The 16,654-nt window shown below is 34.0% G+C and overlaps 1 long non-coding RNA gene across 1 annotated transcript; it reads left to right on the top strand.

Moving 5' to 3' along the window:
* Nucleotides 1-5,459: 5,459 nt before the first annotated feature.
* LOC147511935 (uncharacterized) lies at nucleotides 5,460-6,056 on the top strand. The gene is made up of 3 exons (XR_015217106.1): nucleotides 5,460-5,558; nucleotides 5,751-5,866; nucleotides 5,984-6,056. It is a non-coding gene; the product is annotated as an uncharacterized LOC147511935 (long non-coding RNA).
* Nucleotides 6,057-16,654: the final 10,598 nt, after the last annotated feature.

The raw sequence follows: 16,654 nt of genomic DNA, 5'->3' as shown, positions 1-16,654 counted from the left end.
GTGTAATGTACCGACGCTCTTCAGTAGGCGTATAACGTCTACAATTGTTTTCACATAAATGTCAGGAGAAACCTAATCAACAAATAGCCGAGTTAACAAAGGAAAGTGGTTATTGAATTAAAATATTACCTATTAGGTGAGTTTTGTTTTCAACTTGACTTGAAATAGTGTCGAACTGATAGAAGGCGAATTTGTGCCTTGCAATGTCAATACCTTCTTCATTCATTGGCATGACTAATGTGCCAGTTTTGAAAAAGATCTTGTGATCATTCTCAATTGGTCTATAACTTTTTGCAAACCACACGTCGAATTTCTCTAATGTGTAGATATTGCCTTCCTTTAACACATTTCCTTTAAGTATATCTCAAAAATCCTTAAAGTTCAATAATACATGAGTCTTTGTTAACCATTAATTCAATTGTCTGCCATTAATTTATATAAAATGGGTATTGACCATTGATATAATTTTTTTTAATTATTGGTAATGTTTGATAATAAAAGTTTATGAATTAGTATGTATCAAAAATCTTCCAAAATATATTGAAACTCAGTAGCAACGCTAATAATTTATGAGGCTAAAAGTCTCTATTTTCATATTAATGGGCCTTAGAGTGTATTATTATTAAGAAGTCCAATTTTTTATGGGTTTCTTGATAAAGGTTGGCTTAATTTTTAAGTCCATTAGTATACTTAACACGTGGTGTCACATTCACCATTTGCATCTCTAATTTCCACACGTGTATTCTCACTCTGATTTTTTTAAGAAAGCAAATGGTTAACCTCTCTAGTCTCTTGAGTATCTATTTTCAGTTTACTTAAGAAAAAAAGTAACTTCAGGCGCTCTCAAAGTTACTTCTTTTTTTCGCAAAATCCCTTGAACTCGCTATCGTTATTTATAGTTTTGTAATTTGTTATATTCATTCTTATTGGAATTGAGTCAGAGTGCTTCTGGTTCCTTCCCTTAAACGTTTAATTATCAGATTTGTTGAATTGCAACACTTTGAGAAACAATTAAAACATTTTTATGGAACCTACATTTAAATCATATCATATTCTTAGTGTTTTTGATATATTGATTGTTTTTAGGTATTAGAGATATCTTTACATTTGAAGAATGGTTTGTTTGATGGTCTTGTTGTCAAATTTTAGTAAAGTTTTTTTCGTGACTTGTGAGATACATTGCCCTTAATCAGTTATAAAGACCTACAAAGAAACACGATAAACCCTCACTGAAGTTGCCAAAATACACAATAGAAAGATTTAGATAAGTTGCATTCATTTCTTGTGTCTATGTGCATGCACTACAAAAAAAACGACTTTACCCGACAGACTCCAAAAGGATTACCCGACGGTTTATAACCATAGGAAGTTACCAACGCCTTTTATCCGTCAGGTATTAGTTGGCCATCCGTCCCCGATTGTTTTATTCTGTTCGACAGTTGCACGAGAGTTTTTAGCTATCGGCTAGTTCGACGGGCTTTAACCATTGTTTGTTTCCAACGGACACCTAAACATGGCAGTTCTACTTAACCGTCGGCATATCTATTCAATTATCAGGCGGCAAAGATTTCACTTCCCACGCCCAAAATTTCATGAAAAATTAAACCACCCTAAAATTAAAATAATTAAGTCGACTCTAAAACTTCCGACTTTTCAGCTTCTCCTTCTTCTACTATTCGCCTTCTGCAATAGCCCTGCTGATTACACCATTACCTCGTGAAACTCTTAAATTTCATTGGCACCACAGTCACTTCGTTCTCAACCTGAACAGGTAATTTCAATGTTTGAATATTTAGTTAATTTCAATGAGTTCTAGTCAACATAGTAGAAGTAGAAAACCAAATACAAAAGTACGCGTTTCTCTTAATTTCTTTGGTGAAAGAACTTAAGAACAAGATCTTTTTATCAAAAAAAAAAAGAATAATATCTTTACTATGCAAGTGATTCTCACGAAGTATCTGATCATCCCCGATCGCCATGACTCTTATAAGCCTTTTTTCTCAATGGAATTAGAGATCTTTGCTTGAAAGTTTTACTTTTGTGTTAGATGGGGGTATTTGATAATCATTTGGTTACTTTAACACCTTTCAAATTTCTTGTGTAGACAATGCAAGGAGGGTGGAATCATGAAGCGTACTTGTTGTTCCCGCTCATTTGGATGGAACCTTATTGGACAATGCCAATTCCTTGAAAGTGATGTTCTTCAAATATTCCGGCAGGTTGGCTTATTATTCCAAGCAATATCGCATAATTGGCTTAGCACAAATTAACAAAACCGTGTTGTGCATACATTTTCCGAGGTGTTTGAAGGGAGAATTTGAAGGCTTTCATAATTGGTGGGGGTTTGGTCCTCTTCTAGCGGTAGTTGAACTTCCTTTTTCCTCCGTAATAAATTTGATGCTTATTTTGCATACCTAATGGGTCAATCAGAGCACACAGAACTTGTAAACTAAATCTTATCATCCAACAAATGTAGATAACAGGGCAGCCAAGTGTTATGTATTATGCAGGGTCCATTCTTCAGGTACTTTCTCTTCACATCAACATTTACGAGATGCTAAAATTGGAAAGATTTGTAATTTTCTGAGTACCTTATATGCGGATGCTTTCCATTAATATTTATGTCGATCTTGGATTTTCTGTTGCATCGATGTTGCTTTCAGATTTCAGGTTGTAATGGGAGTGTTTAAGGTATGCTCAAGGACCTGCTTCCAAACCAAACTAGTATCTAAAAGCTTCTGCAATTACAAGTATCTTGTTCAAATAAGGACACTCGTTAGTCCTGATTAATGCTGAAGTGGATTTAATGAAAAAAATGCTGAAGTTGATTCAAATTTGAGTAATGCAGCTCTAAATATTTTTGGTCTTCAAGATGATTTGTTATTGATCTTTTTGCAGTTACTGATGACAGGAGTAGCTGTCCTAAAAGTTGATGAGCTTGGAAGGCGACCCTTACTGATTGGAGGTGTCAATGGCATTGTATGCTTCTCATCTCTCTTCGTCATCTTTCTTCATGAAATGTTTTATGCCATTTCAGGATAATGATAGTTGAGAAATCTTGAAAGCTCACTTTAATATCCTTCTATGTCACAGACGCTTCCCTTGCCGCTTCTCGCTGCTTACTATAAACTTCTTCAAGGTTTTCCTATCATTGCAGTCATTTCTCTGCTTCTTTATGTTGGCTGCTACCAAGTGAAAATTTTGTTACTACCAGAACAAAAAGAAAAAGTAAGAAAAAAAACACATAAATAGGAATAAGAATACAGCTCTTGTTTGTACCTCGTCATTTTTGGTGAAGTCACAAGGAGAAACAAAGTAATCTTGATCTCTAATGAATCTACATTTTTCTTGAGCTCTTTATATTCTCTCGCAATATGTGAAGGTTATTTTGATGACCGGACTTTGTTCTTTAATGGCTTCTTCAGATATCTTTTGGTCCTATTAGTTGGTTAATGGTGTCGAGATATTCCCTATTCGCACAAGAGGTCGTGGGATCGATCTTTGCAGTTCTCACTAACTTTGGCTCAAATGCACTTGTAACTTTTGCTTTCTCCCCAATTGTGAAAGAGAAATTACAATTGTTTGCATGTTGAAACTTGTGTTGGGTTATCCCTATTTGCGGGGCTAATGCACGAAAGAACCAAAGCTCTTTGTGGGAATGATTCTCATCCTCATTTTTTCTTTGAAGCTCTTGCTCTTTATGGCCTCATTGTGGGTATCATTCTCTCATCCCGGGCTGGCCAATCTTGAGTCGACCCGAAAGAAGACGAGTTGAGGCATACTTGAACACTAATTATAGATTCAATTGGAAGTGGATGAACTGGATCGGTTGGTGTGCTTGAGAATGCCGCTTTCGAGGTTTGTGCAATACTTGTAAATGATAAAGATAGCTTCATATGTTCTATGCAAATCTTATCTACTTCCCTTTTTGTACCAAACTGAATTCTCCATATACTTATATCTGAATTTTACTAAATTAGGTAATCATGTCCGGTCCTGTGTTAAATGAAAGGGAACTTCGAGTCTTTGATGAAGGACCCCGTTTGAATCCTCAAATATTGCCGACATTTTTTGATATTCGGAAGGGGTTAATATAGTAATTCCATGAGCATTTCATTGAAATGGTGATATAGCATTAACATTCTCCTTGTTTTGTTTCAGAACCAACTTCGACCTCGCTATCCCAATCTCGCTTGCTTCTGTCGGTCTTTCGTTCACCAACATCTAATTCAAAACAGACTTGCGAATATCAGCTTCCATTGTAGCAGATATCTTTGCCAAGTTCGGTTCAAATGACCCCATCGGTTTGCTTGCCCGATTGGATATGGTGCCGTGTCTTTCCTTCAATCTTTTAAAAGATGACCTAGTTTTAGTTTCTTCTAATATATCTCCATTCCACTTTATTCTCTAGATCTTTCAATTCCATTTCACTCACATATCGTGCAGAAAAAGCATTATAATCGGGCACCAGATCAACTTCATGATCATTCTTAAAAATATTTAATGAATTTTTTCTATGGTATTTTTTTTTCAGTCTTTGTATGTCCACACTTGGCACTTGAAACATGTCGGCCAGTGGCGATTAAGCAACAAACCTGTGAATCTAATGCGGAATGGAAAAATGCCTACGGTCACAATTGAACAAGCACAAAGGAACTTTTCTAAGGTCGAAATGGCTGTTGTGTAAGATTAGATGTATATGTTATTATTGATACTCTACTTGAACATCTATTTGAGGTTTTCAGAGAAATTCTTGCAAGATTAACTTCTACTATCCAATATAAGTTTCATGAAGATTGCTCTCTTTAAAGTCTTACGATTTGATACAATTTCAAAGCAGTAAAATCTGGTCTTCTTAAAATACTTTCAAAATGGGCATCTCATTACTTTCCGGTTTGTCTTATGTGCCATTCACTGGCTATTTATTTTGGCACCCTTCGATGTTCTTCTCTGACAAATTTGTTTTTATTAGTTATTGTGGAGCAGAAATATTTGAGATTTATGGTATAGGAAGAGACATTGTTGATCTTACATTCTGTGGAAGTGTATCCAAGATTGGTGGGCTAAGTCTTGATGAGGTACAAAACACAGGAAAGCTGCTCCTTTCGATATCTTATTTTGTGGCATTATTTTTGTTTTTGGTCTTTACAAAACAATGAGCTGCTTATTATCAATAGTTTTGCTGGCTTTCTTTAGCATGAGATTAGTCTTTTATCATACTAGATGAATTGTTTGTTGAAATTATAAATGTAAACATGAGAAAAAGTTATTACAACCGTTATGCGAAAAGGTTTGGACAAAAGAAAATTTCCAAAAGAAAACTGCTATTGACGAGTAATGCCATATAATTGGTCTTACATTATTTGTAACTATTTACTCAACCATTTAACAGATGACCTACTGTAGCTTTACCCTTGACTTCTCAATACTATAACTGGTTAGAACCCTATTTTTCTTGCAGTTGGCAATGGAAACCATGTCTTTTTGGGTGAAAGCTTTCTCAGAGGACACAGCAAAAAGACTGGAAAACTTTGGGTTCATCCAATTCAGACCTGGAGGTAGCATTTCAAGTTGTTAAGCGTGTTTAGACTTTGGATTTTCTATTGCCATCACACTTAAATCAGCATTCCCTAGATTTTATGATGCATAGTTTTTCCCAATTGAAAATTTCTTGGCGACTTTACCAACTTTATTACATCCATTTTATATGGAGTATCTCTGTGACTAATGATTCTTCTTATTTTCCATAGGTGAATACCATGGAAATAATCCCGAAATGTCAAAACTGCTCCATAAAGCAGTTCGCCAAAAGAATGAAAGTGCATTCATAGTTTATCAGCAGCACTTGGCTAACCGACCTGTGAATGTGAGTTATCAAAGCTTCTTGTTTGACTGGCACATCATAGTATTGATCTTGTTAAAATTCTCCTAAACTTAATTAAGGAATCTTGATAGATATATATATTATCCGTTTTCTATATAGGTTCTTCGAGACCTACTTGAGTTCAAAAGTGACCGGCCTTCAATTCCAGTAGGGAAGGTTGAATCTGCAGCTTTCCATTGTTCAACGCTTCACGCGACCGGGTGGAATGTCACTTGGAGCAATTTCAAGAGAAACTCATGAAGCAATTGCTATTGCAATGAATAGACTATGTGGAAAATATAACTCTGGAGAAGGTGGTGAGGTGTGTTATTCGTTGCCAGAGATGAATGTATATTATGGCCAATTCTTAACTGCACTTCCTGCAGAATAGTGGTTAGCATAAATGTTATATCAAAATTTGAACTTCTTAATTGGCGTTTGTAGCATTTGAGTGGGCAAAACTACCCGACGACTAGCAGCTGGCATATCGGCCCGGTGGTGATAAATTAGTCTAACCGACGGGTTCATAACAATGAAACTATCCGACGGTTTTTAACAGCAGCAACTATCCGACGGTTATTGATAGCCAGCATAACCGACGGTTATTAACAGCAGGAATGTCCATCGGCAAAGATCCTCAACCCCGACGGCCTATTTTGACCAATAAAAACCGTCGGAAGCCTATGCCGACCGAGCATTTTCCGACGGTCTTGTGGCAGTTTTGGTCTGTCGTGGTGAACAAATATTAGAAATTCAAACGTAAGCACTTGGCACTTCGAGAGGGTCTGAATCTAAGTATCCTGACAATTTCCACTGAAAAGCTTTCAAAATATCTCCGAAACAAAGATAGGAAAAGCAGAGAAAGCTTTAAAGCCCACCACAATTGCATATCAGCCTTTTAGTTTAGTTTTATTCTTTTTCTTATCATCAGCATTTGTCATACAAACAACATTTGTCATACAAACTCATGGGTGTATGATGCATACAATACTTCCTTATCTCTGCATTTCTTGACTTCTCTCTCTCTTATCTATAGAGATCTAACATACCCAAAAGGAGAAAATTTCTGAAGAATAAAAAGAAGATTGGGAGAGAAGAAATGGGTACATCATACTTCTCTCTATCTATCGTTCTAGTGTTAGTGATTACAGTTTCAGAGCTGTTCATAAAGGGAGATTCAAGAACTCATTGGGGAGATATAAAAGTCTTAAAACAGCTGAAAAAGAGATTTGATCCTTCTTCAGTGACTCCTAGATCTTGTGTGAGCTCATGGGACTTCAAACTGGATCCATGTGACCACATCTATAGTGAACAATTCACTTGTGGATTCAGATGTGACATTGTTGTGTCTGAGAAAAGCCGAGTCACATAAATCATTCTAGACCGAGCTGGTTACACTGGTTCACTCTCTTCAGTATTTTGGAACTTACCTTACCTTGAAACTGTTGATGAGCAAATGAGTAGGGATAGCGTTCAGCAAGGTGAACCATCATGGCTATATTCAAGCCACCTAGAACCTTTATACTTCGATCTACAAACCATTCTAGACTTCAATCAAGAAAATGATCAGGTGTGAATATCGTGAATCTACCATGCTGTATTTGGACTTTAGTGCTAATTAAGCCAATACATATAGTATATTGTTTGTTATGTTGTTGAAACAATAAAACCAGTAAGTTCTTTGGGTAATTTGAGATAGGAGGTCTCCTCCTTTCTTTCTCGTCCAACCCATTGTCATTACTCCCGGCCTTCTACTTTCTTTTCCTTTAGCGTTCGCAGCAGTCACAATCACTTCTCTTCACCAATTCGCCCGCATAATTACCTACCATTTTTGTTCTTCTTCACCTTCTTACTATTGTTCCTTATCTTGCAAACAATATGAGTTGGCCATGTCTATGTCCAGGCTAGGCAGTTGAAAATAATATAGTTTAAAGTGGACAAACATAAATAGTTGAACTGGTTTCCTTACAGTCCATGATTCTACCTTTAGAATGTTTACCCAGTTATGGCAATCAGTGTTCTGGAGAATCCAAAAATTATAATACAAATCCAATGTTTACTTGATCGAAACAAATTCTTATACCTGCAGTTACGGTGACTGGATCCACATTTTCAATGAGACTACGACCAGTTCAACAACGAAGAGGCTTAAAGATATGCAGAAAAATAATAACTAATTAAGAAGACTCGCAAAAAAATGTTTCGCATTTTGTGCTACCTCTGCTTCTAGTACTGCTTCCAACATGATATATGATCCTTTTGCATCATCTATCATTACATAAAGCCATGAAATCTTGTAACATATTGAAACTAAGAAATGTAAAGAAGCAAAAGCATCAAATGAACAAACATGTAATATCTAGGTATCTATGTCAATATGGCAAAAATTGCAAAGCTTCCATGATACCAAGCTACAACTAAGCAAACACTTGAATGGAAATGGCAAGCATAGATTACCTTGTTAGGAAAAGGAGCAGTATTGCCTTCTTCTTCTTGCTCAACGGCTTTATTAGCACTCAAACCACCACTATCTTCCGCCGCCATGACTTTCTTGTAACTATCAACCTTTTCCCTTGAATTAGTATCACTCCCAACACCACCTTTTCCAATCCAACCACGCAATTCACTCTCCTCCTCAGAAATCATAATAACAGTAGCAGCCTCTCACACCACTAATCTTCTTCTTACTACAACTCTTCTTATTATTATTCTTAATCTCAATTCCAACTACCACTTTCCCTTTCCCTTTCTCTTTCACTGCAGCTGTCTCTTTAGCAATTGCAGCTCTAGTTCTAACACAATTACTAACTAAAACTTGTGGCTTCTTATTCTTCTTCGCAACAGCCCAGGCCCCAGCCCCTCCTCGACCTTTGGGCTGCTTATGTTCCTGAGAAAGTGAGAAGTACCTCTGTGGCTTTGTGAGTGAGACTGGATCGGCTGAACCCTTTCTTGCATAGATATATATACAATTGAACCATCTTTGGAAAAGTGAAACACCTCCATAACAGTAAAAAAAGCGTACTGGAAAATTTCAGAACTCCAATCACACTATCCATTTTTTAATAGAATTAAAGGTCAACTCATCTTATCGCTTTGTACACCAACAAACCTCATAAAAAACAACATATTGATTTTTTTCTTATCCTACACCAGCAACAAAGACCACTTGTATTTTCTCTTTGGGAATATTAGTACCCAGCAGTCAATTTCGGGGGCTAACAACCTCTTCCACCGTCCAATGCAGGAGCTCTAGAAGATTCGCAGCTTTCCTCTTAGCACGGTCAGTGCCATTCTATGACAAATCCTTCAGAGCTTCTTCCACCCCACATTCTTTTGAAGTCTTAAGATGCTTCCCATCACCGTATTACCACGACTGACCACAACACGACCGGCGTTCTCCTCGGTTGCATGGTGATCCAGTCCTCATAACCTCCACCAAAAACAGGGGGTGGGCTCGGCTTGACCAATTGCCACCCTACCTTCTTGATGGCTTGCAAGGATTGCGAGTATTTCAAGTGCCTCATCTACCATTCCACCAAAGAAGATCGTCAGCGGCCTCATCAATGGCACAACAATTCCAAAATCGACAACTCTTACTTTGTTCCCTTGATAGATTGAAAGGTTAAATATGGCGATGGCGGCGCATCCTTCTTCCCTCTAGGGCTGCCATGGCACAGAAGGTCAATAAGAGCCGGAATAGCTCCTACTGCTCCTATAGCCACCTTGTTTTCATCTATGACAGACAAACTAAAAAGGGTTGCAGCTGCATTCTCTCTCGCTTCCATGATGCCATTCTTAAGCACATCCACTATATCCGGTATTGCTCCCGCGTTAACGATACTTACCTTGTTAGTCTCATTTATGGAGAGGTTGAGAAGAGTTGTGACTGCATGCTCCTGAGTCCTAGAATCAGGGGAAGACAATAATTCGATTATGCCTTCAGGTTTAGCATTTTCGGAAAGAGTGGGATCACATTCAAAGGAGGAAGGCAAAGTTTTTCTTAACCAACGTTTATCACGTACCAATGCTTGGTCAAGTCTACAATCTCCATTTAGCAGTTCAACAGCAGTGTAGTTAACACGGTTTTCTAAACCGAGAAGAAGATCGAGATTTCGAAGACCCACGTCAGCATCTGTGGCAACAACTGAGAAACCTAGACGTGCTAATGAAAGACCCACATTGGCTGTTGTTGTAGTACCCCGAGATACTAATACTGACATCTAATGTAGTGATGCCTTCTCTCTTTCGTCTATACAACAACACTGACCAAGACAAAATCAAAACTTCCAAAGGCTTGGAGTATCTTTTAAATCTAACTACTTGAGGAAACCATCCTCAATGAAATGAAAAGTTGATGCTGATGGAAAAGTAATGTCTTGTCTTTTTTCTAAATCTGAAAATCATTAAGAGCTTTACATAAATAAGTACTCCAACCTAAATAAATCACGCTCCTGTTTATGTAACTAAAATGAGAAAGATTATAACTAACCAAATACACATAATATGATCGTAGATCACCTTCACGAACTCCTCCTGCCATTAATATTTTTGAGGAAGAATGTTCTCACACTCATTTTGGTATTTGTTTTTCCAGCACAAATAGCAGTACCGGAAGAACAATGGCAAGAAACCCAGCAAATAAAAACAATGGCAAACTCCTTACACTCGCTGAATGGCAAAGCATCATAACGGATCTCTGGGAAGACACCTTGCTCTCACATACCAATGCTATAATTTCCATGCCCATCAAAACTGTTCGGGCTGACACCCTGAAAAGGAAGCCATCAAAGTAAATGCTTTCATCACTCTATCATCTTTTTTGACCTCGTTTAATTTTGGAAGAAGAGAAGAATAAGAGAGAGGGTTTGAATAGATGAATTTTTTTTTTTGGGAGAGTTGGGAGTGTTTTGTAGAATTGAAAAAAAAATATAGAAAGAGGTTTTTATCTATTTTGGGTTACGAACAATTGAAATCGGCAAAAAAGGGCGTAGAATTCCTTTTTTTATGAAAAATCTGATGTGTCAGTCTCAGAAAAAAAAGGGGGTGGCGTGGGTCCTTTGGGAGCATTTTCCACTACTCAAGATTAATGGTCTTTGATATATATATATATATATATATATATATATATATATATATATATATATATATATATATATATATATATATATATATATGGGTTAGGATAGAGGCACATTCACTTTGTAGCCACATTACGTCCCGCGATGAATGCACACCACCGATCTATTCAATCCAACGTTGACCATCTTTTATCAAAATGTCTCACACCAAAATTTAGCGAAATTTCAGAAAAACATATTTTTATTGAAAATAAAAGCGAAATAAACAAAAATCGTCGACCCTTCTTCTCCAAAACTTAGAAACTAATAGATTAAAATTGAAATAGCCTCTTCACTTTGTGGTTTAGGATATTTCTATTTTTCAAATAAAATTATCTTGAACTTCTCTTATATAATAGTTTTTATTTAAATTTATTTGATTTAGCTTCTTCTTTTTGAATTCGTTTATATTTTTATTGAAAATAAATCAAAATGATTGCAAATTGGGCAGTTTATTATGGTGCATAAGTACTTGGAAACTAAATGATCAAAATTGGTATAGCCTATTCACTTTGTGGTTTTGAAAATTAATCCATGGAATTTCCAAATAGAATTATTTTAAACTTGATCTTTGCTTTTTATATAATAGTTTTCTTAGATTTATGGTGATTTAGTGGCAAATTTTAGAATCATAAAATATTTTTATTGAAAATAAACCAAATTTGGGCAGCAGCCATTATGGTGTATAAGTGGTGAAGGAACCTAAGGGATCAAATTGAGATAGCATATTCACTTTGTGGTTTAGAATATTAATCTGTAATTTTCAAATGAAATTATCTTAAACTCGATCTAGCTTGTATAATAGTTTTATTAGATTTATAGTGCCACAATTTAGGCGGTAAATCATCATCGCTCGGGCTTACGTACTAATGTATACAAATCACTTAAACAAATTGATTGTTTACATATCCTCAAAGAATACACTACTCACACTTGAAAAGATTTATGACATGAACGTGTCCTACATAACTTTGCCATTATATTAAATTATTCTGAAAAAAGTCTACAAGCAACTATGTATAGCTATAAGATATGAAAATTATATTAATTACTCATTTAAATTTTTGCACCACTCTCTATAAAAGGAAGCACCAAACATTGATAAAACTCATTGACTTTGCTTTTTGGAAAGGATGTTAGGTTTTAATAATAGAAATTTGATTGAAGTTTTGTGAGAATTACCAACAAGGCGGTGAAGATAATATTGAAACTACTTGAATAGCAAAGCATTCCCAATCATAATAAAAGAATTATAATAAACAATATTTAAAATGCAAAACTATGTTTGTCGAGACATTTATTCCCCCTACATATAATACAAATATGTTTTGGGGTTATTACTTCAATACATTTGCATCAATTTTCTGATTTTCCATTAATTATTCTTTGAAGTTAGTTTAATGTCGTACATTGCATCCAGTTTTTAATTTCTCATTAATTATTCTTTGATGTTAGTTCAATGCACTTGCATTAAGTTTCTAATTTTCAGTTAATTATTATTTGAGGTTAGTTCAATACAATTGCATCCACTTTATGATTTTCCGTTAGTTATTCATTAAAGTTAATTCAATAATATTTGACATGCATCCATCATTCATTTTTGCAAAGTCTTTTGAGATTAGTTCATTGCATTTTTTGTCCGTGTTCTAATCTCCCAGCATTACTTTTGAGATTAGTTCAATATATCCTCAGATCCAGTTAATGAAACTTGTTAAGCTATTGTTTTTTCTAGGTTAGTTTGATGGAGTTTACTATTTCCATGTACATGCAGATTTGGATACATGTAAGAGTGTTTTATAAACTCAAAACTTTGGGTTCCTAAATGACTGTAATCACTCATGTGAGAAAGCTAAAAATTGGACATTTATGCTTTAGAATTATCGCGATGTAGTTAAATCCGACTTCAATTCGATTGTCGGGCTTAACTATTTTTAGGTTATTTCAATGCATTAATTCCAATTTCTTTATCCCTTCCAGTTAATTTTAGATTTTAGTTTAATGCATTTGTGTGCATCCAGGTTTTGGTTTTCCGTTAATTTTATTCTTTGAGGTTAGTTCAATTTGATCGAGCATCCAATTTTAGCGATTTTATGTTAATTGTTCTTTGAGGTTAGTTCAATGCATTTGCATTAAGTTTCCAATTTCCGTTGCTTTAATTATTTTTTGAGGTTAGTTCAATGAAGTTATATCAAATTTATAATTTCACAAGGGAATTATTCATTTAGGTTAGTTAAAGTGGTTTCATCTATTTTTCAATGTTTAATTAGTTTTGAGATTAGTTCATTGCATTTGGATTCAGCCTCCAATTTCCAGGTTCTATAACTCTTTAATGTTAGTTCAATACAATGACATCTAGTTTGTGATTATTTATGCTTTGAGGTTAGTTCGATACAATTATATCCGATTTCTGATTTCCCATTAACTATTCTTTGAGGTTATTTCAATGCATTTACATTTAGCTTCGATTTCCCACACTAATTATTCTATGAGGTTAGTTCAATGCAGTTGCATTCCATTTTTAAATTTTGAAAAACATTTTTTGAGTTAAGTTCAATGCATTTGCATCCAAAAACAAAACCATCAAAACCAAACATCCCATTAATTATTATTTAAGGTTTGTTTGATGTATTTGCATAATGTTTTGCTTGTTTTTCTCTTAAATATTTTTAAAATAGACTTACATCCAATTTCTAATTTCTTGTTAGTTATTCTCTGGAATAGTTTAATGCAATTTGTATAAAGTTTAGAATTTCCTAAAATTAAGGCTCTTTGAACTCGCTTATGTATTTGAATCCAGCTCACTTTTCTTATAATTATCCAATGTGGTGTGTAATACCAACTTCTACTAATCCATCTATAGTGTTTCTTGCAAACATGAAATAAAAAAGTAAATTATGCTTAATTTACTATGTGGGATCATCGAAGATTATCTAGTTCCCCGATTTTCTCATTAATTATTTTTAAATTATACATGAACTTCACTAAAAATGGAATCTTCAAAGATTATCTTTAACGGGTGTTGTCATCATATTAATTATTCTGAAAAATATTTGCAAATATGTAGAAATATTATATATTAATATTATATTGGTCACTCAACCAAAGTTCTTATAACGTGAAAACCTCACTCTCCAATAAATAAATAAATAACTCACCTTTGATAAAACCCTTCAACTTCATTTTGTTGTTTAATAATAGAAATTTGATTGAAGTTTTGTGAGATTGCCTAATAAGGCGAAGTTCATATATGTTGAAGCTACTTGAATAGCAAGGAGTTCTCAATCATACGAAAAGGGATAAGATAAACACCATTTTAAATGCAAAACTATACTTATCGAGACATTCCCACAACATATAACCCAACTATATTTTGAGGTTAGCTCAATGCATTTGTATCCAGTTTTTGATTTCCAGTATTTCTATTTTAAGGTTAGTTCAATGCAATTGCATCCAATTTCCAATTCTCGTTATTTATTTTTTGAGATCAGTTCAATGCAGTTGTATATAGTTTTTGATTTCTTGTTAATTATTCTTTTCGGTTAGTTCAATATATTTGCATCCAATTTCCAATTTCCTATTAATTGTTCTTTGAGGTCAGTTCAATGCATTTGCATCCAGTTTCTGATTTCATGTTAATTATTCTGCAGGAGATTAGTTTAATGCATTTGCATCCAAATTTCCTATTTCTTGTTTATTATTTGATAAAGTTGCATTTGCATCTAGTTTCCATTTTTCGTTAATTATTGTTTGAGCTTAGTTCAATGAGTTTGCATTCAGTTTTCGATTTCCGTTAATTCCTTTCTTGAGGTTTTGCATCCAGTTTATTTTTGAGATTAGTTAAGCCCAAATGTTCCATCCCACAAGTAAAATCTCTTCCGTTAATTATTTTTTAAGATTAGTTCCACGCATTTGCATTATGTTTCCAATTTATAATTAATTTTTCTTTGAGGTTAGTTCAATGCAGTTGAATCCAGTTTCCGATTTCCCGTTAATTTAATCTTTGAGGGTTAGCTCAATGCATTTTCATCCAGTTTCCGATTTTCCGACAATTATTTTTTGATGTTAGCATGAGTTTGATGCACTTGCATCCAAGTTTTGATTTTCCGTTAATTATTCTTTGAGGTTAGTTTAATGCAGTTGTATCTATATTCTGTTTTTTCTATTAATTAATAAGTCAGTGGTTTATCATAGACACTAAAATTGTATGATTTGTAATAGGAAATTAGTTTCTACAAATCACCTATTTTTTAGCAATTTTTTTTATTTGACTAAATATATAAGAATTGGAACACTAAAAATGTTTAATTTGTAATAGGAAATTACCTTATACAAATCACCTATTTTTTAGCATTTTTTTTTATTTGATCAAATATATAAAAATTAGAAATACACTCAAACTCTCAAAATTAAAGAAGTTCTATGTACGTGGGATTGTAGGCTATTAGAAAATATTATCTTTCATATTAGAGTGTCATATATGATAGAGAAAAAGCTAACTCTCATATTAGAGTGCCACATAGGAAAGAGAAAATCCTCCTTTAAAAGTCTATATATATTTATATATATATAGACTAGATTTTGGACCGGGCATACCGGATCTATTAAATATTTTGTGTGCTGAAAAGGCTTTACAAAATGTCTCACACAAATTTTCGAATCAGAATATATTTTTATTGAAAATAAACCGAAATACGTTAATGAGCATCGATTATAGTGCATAAGTACTTGGAAACTATGGAATCAAATTGAGATAGCCTATTCACTTTGTGGTTTAGGATATTAATCCATAATTTTCAAATAAAATTATCTTAAGCTCGATCTAACTTGTATAATAGTTTTCTTATATTTATGGTGATTTAGCGGCAAATTTTCGAATCGAATATATTTTTATTGAAAATAAACTGAAATACGTTAATGAGCAGCGATTATGGTGCATAAGTACTTGGAAACTAAGGGATCAAATTGAGATAGCTTCTTCACTTTGTAGTTTAGGATATTAATCTGTAATTTTCAAATAGAATTATCTTAAACTCAATCTAGCTTGTATAATAGTTTTCTTATATTTATGGTGATTTAGCGGCAAATTTTCAAATCATAATATATTTTTATTGAAAATAAACCGAAATACGTTAATGAGTAGCGATTATGGTGCATAAGTACTTGAAAACTAATGGATCAAATTGAGATAGCCTCTTCACTTTGTGGTTTAGGATATTAATCCGTAATTTTCAAATGGAATTATCTTAAACTCGATCTAGCTTAGTTTGTATAATAATTTTATTAGATTTATGGTGATTTAGCGGTAAATCATCACCGCTCGGCTTACGTACTAATGTGTACAAATCACTAAAATAGATTGATTGTTTTCATATCCTCAAAGAATATACTACTCCCACTTGAAAAGATTTATCACATGAACGTGTCCTACGAACGTGTGTCATTATATTAAATTATTCTAAAAAATATTAGCAATTATACATAGCTATGAGATATGAAAATTATATTAATTACTCATTTAAATTTCTTGCACCACTCTCTATAAAAAGAAAACATCAAACCTTGATAAAACTCATCGACTTCTTTTTATTGTTAGGTTTAACAATAGAAGTTTGATTGAAGTTTTGTGAGAATGCCCAATGTGGTGAAGATAATATTGAAGCTACTTGAATAGCAA

Source organism: Coptis chinensis, chromosome 3 (assembly GCF_015680905.1).
Source record: "Coptis chinensis isolate HL-2020 chromosome 3, ASM1568090v1, whole genome shotgun sequence".
Taxonomy (NCBI): Eukaryota; Viridiplantae; Streptophyta; class Magnoliopsida; order Ranunculales; family Ranunculaceae; genus Coptis; species Coptis chinensis.
This window is presented reverse-complemented; position numbering and strand designations above follow the sequence as displayed.